Source organism: Entelurus aequoreus, linkage group LG18, assembly GCF_033978785.1.
Source record: "Entelurus aequoreus isolate RoL-2023_Sb linkage group LG18, RoL_Eaeq_v1.1, whole genome shotgun sequence".
Lineage (NCBI taxonomy): Eukaryota > Metazoa > Chordata > Actinopteri > Syngnathiformes > Syngnathidae > Entelurus > Entelurus aequoreus.
In genome coordinates, this window is record NC_084748.1 from 50,968,338 (window position 1) to 50,981,292 (window position 12,955).

General features: G+C 38.0%; 1 pseudogene; it reads left to right on the top strand.

Moving 5' to 3' along the window:
- The window catches only part of LOC133634247 (adhesion G protein-coupled receptor L3-like), a 334,776-nt pseudogene that overhangs the window by 1,117 nt on the left and 320,704 nt on the right, over window positions 1-12,955 (top strand).

Genomic DNA, 12,955 nt, shown 5'->3' on the forward strand with positions numbered 1-12,955 from the left:
GTGCCGCCACGTAGCGGGCTGATGGAGGGAACAACTACACTTATTGAAAATAACAATACGATTTATGAAAATAACAATCGACTTACTTCAATAACAATTGAGTTTATTGAAATAACAATTATATTAATTAAATTAACAATTAGATTGATGAAAAGAACAATTAGACTTATTTCAATAACAATTAGATTTATGCGAATACCAATTATACTTATTAAAATAACAAATACATTTATGAAAATGTATGTACTTATTAAAATACCAATTAAGATTTATGAAAATAATTATACTCATGAAAAGAGCGTGATTTATAAAAATAAGCTTCATGAGCGTCACTGACACATTTATTGTGTGGATTGCAGACAAAAAGTAGAACCTTGTTTGACCTCGCAAGAAATACTTGTATTATTATTATTATTATTTATTATTTATTAACAGGAAATACTTTTATTATTATTATTATTTATTAACAGGAAATATTTTTATTATTATGTATTTATTTATTATTTATCAACAGGAAATACTTGTGTTATTAATATGTATTTATTTTTTATTAACAATAAATAATGTTATTATTTATTTATTTATTTAATATTTATCAACAGGAAATACTTGTATTATTAATATCTATTTATTATCAATAAATATATGTATTATTATTATTAATTTATTATTAACAGGAAATATTTGTATTATTACTTCTGTATTATTTATTAACATGAAATACATGTATTATTATTATTATTATTATTTATTTATTATTGATTAACAGGAAATTATTGTATTTATATTATTTATTTATTATGTATTAACAGGAAATATTTGTATTAGTATTATTTATTTATAATTTATTATCAGGAATACTTGTGTTTCTTTCTCGCCTGTTGGATGCAGTCTGCACATTGCTGGATGTGCACATTGTTGGATGCAGTCTGCACATTGTTGGATGTGCACATTGTTGGATGTAGTGTGAAAATGTTGGATGCAGTCTGCACATTGCTGGATGTGCACATTGTTGGATGTGGTGTGCACATTGTTGGATGTGCACATTGTTGGATGTAGTGTGAAAATGTTGGATGCAGTCTGCAAATTGCTGGATGTGTACATTGTTGGATGTGCACATTGTTGGATGTAGTGTGCACATTGTTGGATGTATAATGTGCACATTGTTGGATGTGCACATTGTTGGATGTAGTGTGCACATTGTTGGATGTAGTGTGCACATTGTTGGATGTGCACACTGTTGGATGTAGTGTGCACATTGCTGGATGTGTACATTGTTGGATGTGCACATTGTTGGATGTAGTGTGCACATTGTTGGATGTATAATGTGCACATTGTTGGATGTAGTGTGCACATTGTTGGATGTAGTGTGCACATGGTTGGATGCAGTGTGCACATGGTTGATGTAGTGTGCACATTGTTGGATGTAGTGTGCACATGGTTGGATGCAGTGTGCACATGGTTGATGTAGTGTGCACATTGTTGGATGTAGTGTGCACATTGTTGGATATAGTGTGAAAATGTTGGATGTAGTGTGCACATTGCTGGATGTGGACATTGTTGGATGTAGTGTGCACATGGTTGGATGCAGTGTGCACATGGTTGATGTAGTGTGCACATTGTTGGATGTAGTGTGCACATGGTTGGATGCAGTGTGCACATGGTTGATGTAGTGTGCACATTGTTGGATGTAGTGTGCACATTGTTGGATATAGTGTGAAAATGTTGGATGTAGTGTGCACATTGCTGGATGTGGACATTGTTGGATGTAGTGTGCACATGGTTGGATGCAGTGTGCACATGGTTGATGTAGTGTGCACATTGTTGGATGTAGTGTGCACATTGTTGGATATAGTATGAAAATGTTGGATGCAGTGTGCACATGGTTGATGTAGTGTGCACATTGTTGGATGCAGTGTGCACATGGTCTGATGTAATGTGCAAACTGTTGGATGTAATGTGCACATTGTTGGATGTAGTGTGCACATAGTTGGATGTAGTGTGCACGGGGTTGGATGTAGTGTGCACATTGTTGGATGTAGTGTGCACATTGTTGGATGTAGTGTGCACATGGTTGTATGTAGTGTGCACATGGTTGGATGTAGTGTGCACATTGTTGGATGTAGTGTGCACATGATGTGATGTAATGTGCACATTGTTGGATGTATAATGTGCACATAGTCGGATGTAGTGTGCACATGGTTGGATGTAGTGTGCACATTGTTGGATGTATAATATGCACATAGTTGGATGTAGTGTGCACATTGTTGGATGTAGTGTGCACATAGTTGGATGTAATGTGCACATGGTTGGATGTAGTATGTTTACAAAGTACACAGAAAAATGATCTTAATAAACATTTTGAGCTAATTGACAATGACATCATTTGATTGATATGAAGTTATTTTCAAGGAATTGAAGTAGTTGATGTCATCTTGAGTATTTATTATGTGTGCTGTAAATTGTGTTGACATTGAGACCAGGAAGAGTCCAAATGTGTTTGTGACTGCAATGAAGTGGGAAAGGAGTAAGAAGAAATAAGCTCTGCTTCTTCCTACTCCTTTTCCAGCAAGTTGAAAGTGAAAGTGAAAGTGAAAGTGATGAGGCGTCACATTGTCGGTGTGTTCATGTTCCAAATATGCTCCACATAGTTTGGCAGCATGTGTTGAAGTCTCCCAGGATGTGGTGAGGTGAGGTGAGGTGAGGTGAGGTGAGGTGAGGTGAGGTGAGGTGAGGTGAGGTGAGGTGAGGTGTGCGGAGGAGATAAATAAGATCAAACATCTGCTGGACTCAAAGTCTCCGCCTTCCTCCATTTTCCTAGCATGGCAACAAACACACACATTTTTAGGAGGTTAGGAAACACACGCTGAGATAAAAATCCCGATGGTCTCTCCAGACACCTTTCAGCACCTTGCAGATGTTTATTAACATGAGAGCAGCGGCAGATCAAAGCACGGAACCTGTAAAGGTGAATCTACATTTCCTTCAACCGGAACTTTATTTTCAGTATTAAAATTGTCACATCTTATTTATTTTATTTTTTAAGTAAATCCGATGTAAAAAAACAACAAAAAACTTTTATTTCTATGTTTTGTGTTGTCCTACTCAAAGGTTGTAGTCCGAGTTGTCGGCATTACGAGATATCTTATAATGGGATTGTTTTTTGTACAAAATACAACACAATTATTTCTTTTTTTAAACCTTATTTGGTGAATGTCACCAAAAAAGACACTTTGGAGTCTTTAGAGATGAATCAAGTCCATCTAGAGGACCACTATGGACTAGGTCTTCAACACACGTTCCGGAAACTGTCTTTAGAGATGAATCAAGTCCATCTAGAGGACCACTATGGACCAGGTCTTCAGCACATCTCTCACGTTCACTAAACTGTCTTTAGAGATTAATCAAGTCCATCTAGAGGACCACTATGGACTAGGTCTTCAGCACACGTTCACCAAACTGTCTTTAGAGATGAATCAAGTCCATCTAGAGGACCACTATGGACTAGGTCTTCAGCACACTTTCACCAAACTGTCTTTAGAGATTAATCAAGTCCATCTAGAGGACCACTATGGACTAGGTCTTCAGCACATCTCTCACGTTCACCAAACTGTCTTTAGAGATTAATCAATTCCACCAAAAGGACCACTATGGACTAGGTCTTCAGCCCACGTTCACCAAACTGTCTTTAGAGATGAATCAAGTCCACCTAGAGGACCACTACGGACTAGGTCTTCAGCACACGTTCACCAAACTGTCTTTAGAGATGAATCAAGTCCACCAAGAGGACCACTATGGACTAGGTCTTCAGCCCAAGTTCACCAAACTGTCTTTAGAGATTAATCAAGTCCACCAAGAGGACCACTATGGACTGGGTCTTCAGCACACGTTCACCAAACTGTCTTTAGAGATGAATCAAGTCCACCAAGAGGACCACTATGGACTAGGTCTTCAGCCCACGTTCACCAAACTGTCTTTAGAGATGAATCAAGTCCGCCTAGAGGACCACTATGGACTAGGTCTTCAGCCCACGTTCACCAAACTGTCTTTAGACATGAATCAAGTCAACCAAGAGGACCACTATGGACTAGGTCTTCAGCACACGTTCACCAAACTGTCTTTAGAGATTAATGAAGTCCATCTAGAGGACCACTATGGACTAGGTCTTCAGCACATCTCTCAAGTTCACCCAACTGTCTTTAGAGATGAATCAAGTCCACCAAGAGGACCACTATGGAATGGGTCTTCAGCACACGTTCACCAAACTGTCTTTAGAGATGAATCAAGTCCATCTAGAGGACCACTATGGACTAGGTCTTCAGCACTTCTCTCACGTTCACCAAACTGTCTTTAGAGATGAATCAAGTCCATCTAGAGGACCACTATGGACTAGGTCTTCAGCACTTCTCTCACGTTCACCAAACTGTCTTTAGAGATGAATCAAGTCCATCTAGAGGACCACAATGGACTAGGTCTTCAGCACTTCTCTCACGTTCACCAAACTGTCTTTAGAGATTAATCAAGTCCATCTAGAGGACCACTATGGACTAGGTCTTCAGCACATCTCTCACGTTCACCAAACTGTCTTTAGAGATGAATCAAGTCCACCTAGAGGACCACTATGGACTAGGTCTTCAGCCCACGTTCACCAAACTGTCTTTAGAGATGAATCAAGTCCACCTAGAGGACCACTATGGACTAGGTCTTCAGCACATGTTCACCAAACTGTCTTTAGAGATGAATCAAGTCCATCTAGAGGACCACTATGGGGCGGTATAGCTCGGTTGGTAGAGTGGCCGTGCCAGCAACTTGAGGGTTGCAGGTTCGATCCCCGCTTCCGCCATTCTAGTCACTGCCGTTGTGTCCTTGGGCAAGACACTTTACCCACCTGCTCCCAGTGCCACCCACACTGGTTTAAATGTAACTTAGATATTGGGTTTCACTATGTAAAGCGCTTTGAGTCACTAGAAAAAAGCGCTATATAAATATAATTCACTTCACTTCACTAGGTCTTCAGCCCACGTTCACCAAACTGTCTTTAGAGATTAATCAAGTCCACCTAGAGGACCACTATGGACTAGGTCTTCAGCACACGTTCACCAAACTGTCTTTAGAGATGAATCAAGTCCATCTAGAGGACCACTATGGACTAGGTCTTCAGCACATGTTCACCAAACTGTCTTTAGAGATGAATCAAGTCCATCTAGAGGACCACTATGGACTAGGTCTTCAGCCCACGTTCACCAAACTGTCTTTAGAGATGAATCAAGTCCACTTAGAGGACCACTACGGACTAGGTCTTCAGCACACGTTCACCAAACTGTCTTTAGAGATGAATCAAGTCCACCAAGAGGACCACTATGGACTAGGTCTTCAGCCCAAGTTCACCAAACTGTCTTTAGAGATGAATCAAGTCCACCAAGAGGACCACTGTGGACTAGGTCTTCAGCCCAAGTTCATCAAACTGTCTTTAGAGATGAATCAAGTCCACCAAGAGGACCACTATGGACTAGGTCTTCAGCCCACATTCACCAAACTGTCTTTAGCGATGAATCAAGTCCACCTAGAGGACCACTATGGACCAGGTCTTCAGCACATCTCTCACGTTCACCAAACTGTCTTTAGAGATGAATCAAGTCCACCAAGAGGACCACTATGGACTAGGTCTTCAGCCCACGTTCACCAAACTGTCTTTAGAGATGAATCAAGTCCACCAAGAGGACCACTATGGAATGGGTCTTCAGCACACGTTCACCAAACTGTCTTTAGAGATGAATCAAGTCCATCTAGAGGACCACTATGGACTAGGTCTTCAGCACATCTCTCACGTTCACTAAACTGTCTTTAGAGATGAATCAAGTCCATCTAGAGGACCACTATGGACTGGGTCTTCAGCACATGTTCACCAAACTGTCTTTAGAGATGAATCAAGTCCATCTAGAGGACCACTATGGACTAGGTCTTCAGCACACGTTCACCAAACTGTCTTTAGAGATGAATCAAGTCCATCTAGAGGACCACTATGGACTGGATCTTCAGCCCACGTTCACCAAACTGTCTTTAGAGATGAATCAAGTCCATCTAGAGGACCACTATGGACTGGATCTTCAGCACTTCTCTCACGATCACCAAACTGTCTTTAGAGATTAATCAAGTCCCTCTAGAGGACCACTATGGACTGGGTCTTCAGCACATGTTCACCAAACTGTCTTTAGAGATGAATCAAGTCCACTTAGAGGACCACTACGGACTAGGTCTTCAGCACACGTTCACCAAACTGTCTTTAGAGATGAATCAAGTCCACCAAGAGGACCACTATGGACTAGGTCTTCAGCCCAAGTTCACCAAACTGTCTTTAGAGATGAATCAAGTCCACCAAGAGGACCACTGTGGACTAGGTCTTCAGCCCAAGTTCATCAAACTGTCTTTAGAGATGAATCAAGTCCACCAAGAGGACCACTATGGACTAGGTCTTCAGCCCACATTCACCAAACTGTCTTTAGCGATGAATCAAGTCCACCTAGAGGACCACTATGGACCAGGTCTTCAGCACATCTCTCACGTTCACCAAACTGTCTTTAGAGATGAATCAAGTCCACCAAGAGGACCACTATGGAATGGGTCTTCAGCACACGTTCACCAAACTGTCTTTAGAGATGAATCAAGTCCACCAAGAGGACCACTATGGAATGGGTCTTCAGCACACGTTCACCAAACTGTCTTTAGAGATGAATCAAGTCCATCTAGAGGACCACTATGGACTAGGTCTTCAGCACATCTCTCACGTTCACTAAACTGTCTTTAGAGATGAATCAAGTCCATCTAGAGGACCACTATGGACTGGGTCTTCAGCACATGTTCACCAAACTGTCTTTAGAGATGAATCAAGTCCAATCTAGAGGACCACTATGGACTAGGTCTTCAGCACACGTTCACCAAACTGTCTTTAGAGATGAATCAAGTCCATCTAGAGGACCACTATGGACTGGATCTTCAGCCCACGTTCACCAAACTGTCTTTAGAGATGAATCAAGTCCATCTAGAGGACCACTATGGACTGGATCTTCAGCACTTCTCTCACGATCACCAAACTGTCTTTAGAGATTAATCAAGTCCCTCTAGAGGACCACTATGGACTGGGTCTTCAGCACATGTTCACCAAACTGTCTTTAGAGATGAATCAAGTCCACCAAGAGGACCACTATGGACTAGGTCTTCAGCCCAAGTTCACCAAACTGTCTTTAGAGATGAATCAAGTCCACCAAGAGGACCACTATGGACTGGGTCTTCAGCCCACGTTCACCAAACTGTCTTTAGAGATTAATCAAGTCCACCAAGAGGACCACTATGGACTAGGTCTTCAGCACATCTCTCACGTTCACTAAACTGTCTTTAGAGATGAATCAAGTCCACCTAGAGGACCACTATGGACTAGGTCTTCAGCACAAGTTCACCAAACTGTCTTTAGAGATGAATCAAGTCCACCAAGAGGACCACTACGGACTAGGTCTTCAGCACACGTTCACCAAACTGTCTTTGATGGACGTCCCGGAAGCGTCTTCAGTCTCTTCAAAGTTGGTGTTTGTGGTTTCCATGCCAGGTCGTGTTTGACGTGACGAGTCTCTGGGCGGCGTCTCAGCGCAGAGGCGTGTCAGTCCGCATCTTGGGGGTCACTGTCCGCAGGAACAAGCGCTATCTTGTGTGAGGCTAATGCGGCGGACTGCAAGGAAAAGGCTCTTCTGGCCGTTTGTCCGTCCTTCTGGAATCAGGTCACTGATTCATGTCACTTGTCGGGGTAACCAGGCTGCAGATGATTCCATGCTCTTCTGCTTGGTTGACTCGTGGCGTTGTTTGTCTCCCAGCTGTTAATATTTGCCTGGCATTGTGCTGAGTGTTAGAACAACGTGCAGGACATCCTGGGATCTGGGGAGGAGATCCTGTGGTCTCCAGGACACAGGTGATCAAAGTTGACCTTTGTTGACAGCTTGAAGACACCTGGACATCAAGACCCATCAGTTTTCAAGTCAGCAGGCTCCTTTTCCTTTGGGACTGTTCTCAACTCCACGTCTTCTCAGCAACTCACACACAGACCTCCACCCGTGACCAAACATCGCAAGGCTTTCAGGGTTTTTGTTGTCCATCAGAGAGTGAGTCTGGACAAAACGGATCACAAGTGTAACTTTTGAAACGTGACACAGTATTTCAAGTACTTCCTTTTAGTATTGTATTACACACAATTGTTGATCAAAACCAAGTCCAAAGTACACAAAAACTCAACCAAAAGTAAAAAAACACTATCTGCTACTCCTTTCGAATATTTGGTTTTTGCCCTTAAAGTCCAGGAATTGTTCTTGGAGTTTGTAAACATGAAGAAAATGGAGAAAAAACCTGGATCAGACCTATCTAGTATATTTGAACTGATAATACCCCTGGCCTTGTGGTAAGAGTCACTATTTGGCATGCCCAGTATTGAACTGTATAGCGTTGGCTCGATGTTGAAGGAACTGAAAGATTGAACAATAAGAAGGAAACTCGCAGACTTGAAGGTGACTGAAATCATGTGTTTGTTCTTTGTAATAGCACAGGTCAATCGAGTTCATTTTATTCATTGAAGGATGAATATTGTCATTGCCATAAAAGCAGTAATAGTAATTATTAAATACAAATATTATTTTTTCTGCTTTGGTTTCCTCATTTGAAGTTTGGGCCAAGAATTTAGATTTCGGTGCATTCTTGCTGTTATTACCCGGCAGGCACAAGACGCTGATTATATCTACGTGTCCTTTAAAAGTGAATTTGAGACAACCTTGCAAAATAGTTGTGTTTGTCAACTGAGACAACGTTGATGTTTAACGTTGGATTCACGTTGTAGGTTGGGAACTGACCACATTTCAATGTCAAATCAACGTCAGAACCCAACATTGATTAAATGTTGTTTCAACGTTGTAGTTGTGTTGTAGAATATTGGTTGGGAAAAGACCAAAATTCAATGGTTTAATTGATGTTAGAATCCAACATTGATTGAACCAAATTTCAATGTCAGATCAACATCAGAACCTGACGTTGAATAAACGTTGTCAAAAATCAATCAATCAATCAATCAATGTTTATTTATATAGCCCTAAATCACAAGTGTCAAAGCATGTTGTTTCATCGTTGTAGTTGTGTTGTAGAATATTGGTTGGGAAATGACCAAAATTCAATGGTCTAATTGACGTCAGAATCCAACATTGATTAAACGTTGTTTCAACGTTGTAGTTGTGTTGTAGAATATTGGTTGGGAAATGACCAAAATTCAATGGTCTAATTGACGTCAGAATCCAACATTGATTAAACGTTGTTTCAACGTTGTAGTTGTGTTGTAGAATATTGGTTGGGAAATGACCAAAATTCAATGGTCTAATTCAGGGGTCACCAACGCGGTGCCCGCGGGCACCAGGTCGCCCGTAAGGACCAGATGAGTAGCCCGCTGGCCTGTTCTAAAAATAGCTCAAATAGCAGCACTTACCAGTGAGCTGCCTCTTTTTTTTAAATTGTATTTATTTACTAGCAAGCTGGTCTCACTTTGCCCGACATTTTTAATTCTAAGAGAGACAAAACTCAAATAGAAAGAAATTGACTTGGTCTTCACTTGTTTAAATAAATAAATTAATTTTTTTACTTTGTTTCTTATAACTTTCAGAAAGACAGTTTTAGAGAAAAAAATACAACCTTAAAAATGATTTTAGGATTTTTAAACACATATACCTTTTTACCTTTTAAATTATTTCCTCTTTTTTCCTGATAATTTAAATCAATGTTAGTAAATTTATTTTTTTAATTGTAAAGAATAATAAATACATTTTAATTTAATTCTTCATTTTAGCTTCTGTTTTTTCAACCAAGAATATTTGTGAAATATTTCTTCAAACTTATTATGATTAAAATTCAAAAAATTATTCTGGCAAATCTAGAAAATCTTTAGAATCAAATTTAAATCTTATTTCAAAGTCTTTTGAATTTCTTTTAAAAATTTTCTTCTGGAAAATCTAGAAGAAATAATGATTTGTCTTTGTTAGAAATATAGCTTGGTCCAATTTGTTATATATTCTAACAAAGTGTAGATTTGATTTTAACCTATTTAAAACATGTCATCAAAATTCTAAAATTAATCTTAATCAGGAAAAATGACTAATGATGTTCCATAAAAATTTTTTTTAATTTTTTCAAAAAGATTCAAATTAGCTAGTTTTTTTTCTTCTTTTTTTCGGTTGAATTTTGAATTTTAAAGAGTCGAAATTGAAGATAAACCATGTTTCAAAATTGAATTGTCATTTTTTTCGTGTTTTCTCCTCTTTTAAACCGTTCAATTAAGTGTAAATATCATTAATTATTAATAATAACATAGAGTTAAAGGTAAATTGAGCAATTTGGCTATTTCTGGCAATTTATTTAAGTGTGTATCAAACTGGTAGCCCTTCGCATTAATCACTACCCAAGAAGTAGCTCTTGCTTTCAAAAAGGTTGGTGACCCCTGCTCTAATTGATGTCAGAACCCAACATTGATTAAATGTCGTCAAAAAGCATGTTGTTTCAACGTTGTATTTGTGTTGCAAAATATTAGTTGGGAAAATCCCAGAATGTTTATTAATCAATCTAAAAAAAAAAAATAGAGCAACTCCAACCAGATCTCAGCTTTATGATTTAAATGTACAAATCAACTGAGCAGATGCATGACAATCATCATTAAATGTACAATACTATCAAAAGGAAACCAAATGATAAAACCAACAGTAATAATAATAATAATTTAAAAAAATCTTTAAAAAAGGGCTAAACATTTTTTATTAAATCGATTCTCAAAAATTTAATTAAATAAATATCCCAATTTGAGTGTGAATCGATTAGTTTGATTAGTCCTTTCAATGATGGCTGAGAGTTTGAAGTTAGGGCATGACATCATCATTTTTGATCAAATAGGTGTGGTCTGACTTCTGACCCTGTGACGGTGCAAGTGATGGTGTTTGATATCAGATACCAGAAATCGTATGCAGGAAGAGACAACCAGGGTTGCCATGGAAACTAGAAATACATGAAAACAAGCCAAAGAGGATGGCGATGAAAGGTAGAAGACACAACTCAGTGGGATCAACAAGTTGACAACTTCTGTTAGCTGGCAAGTAGTCGAAGAAAAGATGGGAGGTCTCCACAGAAATCCTCAGTAGGTCAGCTTTGGACCACCTCAACAACTCATGAGGTCTAGGAGGACACCCAGGAATAACAACACCGTGTAGGAGCAGCCTAAGATCACTTTTGTTATTCCGTGCAGAAACTTGGACAACAAAGAAGGAATCCAAGTTGAGAAGATCTGAAGGTTTGCCAACAATCCTGAGAGTCAGAAACTGTATCAAGCAGGAGATCAGAACTCGAATGGAAATGAACAACGTGGCCATGTTGTACTCATGGACGGTAGCATACACACAAAGAGCGTTGTACGATGGACACCACAAGACCAAAGGGCACATGGAGAAGAACAGTGGACCAGGAAATGAAACTGATCAAGCAGACATGGAACAGCCTAGAGAGACTTGCTCAGAACTGAAGGAGCTGTGGGAGCAGAGTGGGTCCAGGATGGAGTCACTAAGTCCGGGGGTTCTCAAACTCCTTCCACCAAGTCGCACCTCAGAAAACACTTGGCTCTCCAAGTACCACCATCATGACCAACATTAAAATACAGTAGCGCAGTAGGCCAAAGTACTCGTTAAAAACAAGGCAGAGGTTTTAGTGAACAAGTCTATTTCATACGTTTGCACATTGTCACATTACACACAGTTTGAACAGTAACACTGTGTTTGAATATAGGAAAATAAAACACTGTACTTTAATCAAGTGATTATTTGGCGTACCACTTGATGGAGCCTGCGTACCGCTAGTGGTGCACGTACCACATAGTGAGAATCACTGGTGTAGTGGAATGTAAATGGTCTTTGCTTGATATGTGCCCTGAACTGGTCTGGCAACCAGTCCACGGTATACTGTATATGTCAGTCCAGGGTATACATACCAGTCCGGGGTGTATATATATTAGTCCAGGGTATATACTGTATACCAATCTAGAGTATATATACAAGTCCAGAGTATATATATTCCAGGGTATACATACCAGTCCGGGGTGTATATATATTAGTCCAGGGTGTATACTGTATACCAATCTAGAGTATATATACAAGTCCAGAGTATATATATTCCAGGGTATACATACCAGTCCGGGGTATATATACCACTCCATGGTATATATACCAGTACAGAGTATATATATATATATATATATATATATATATATATATATATATATATATATATATATATATATTTATATATATATATATATATATATATATATTTACCAATCCAGTGTATATATACCAGTACAGAGTATATATATATATATATATATATATATATATATATATATATATATATATATATATATATATATATATATATATATATATATATATATATATATATATATATATATATATATTTACCAATCCAGTGTATATATACCAGTACAGAGTATATATATATATATATATATATATATATATATATATATATATATATATATATATATATATATATATATATATATACATGTCTTAATTAGATTATCAGAAAAAAAATAGTGCTCGATACCGTGGTAGAGCGTAATATGTATGTGTGGGAAAAAAATAGTCTTGTGATTTTTCCCACACATATATATATATATATATATATATATATATATATATATATATATATATATATATATATATATATATATATATATATATATATATATATATATATATATATATATATATATATATGTATGTATATATATATATGTATGTATATATATATATATATATATACATATATATATATATATATATATATGTATATATATATATATATATATATATATATATAT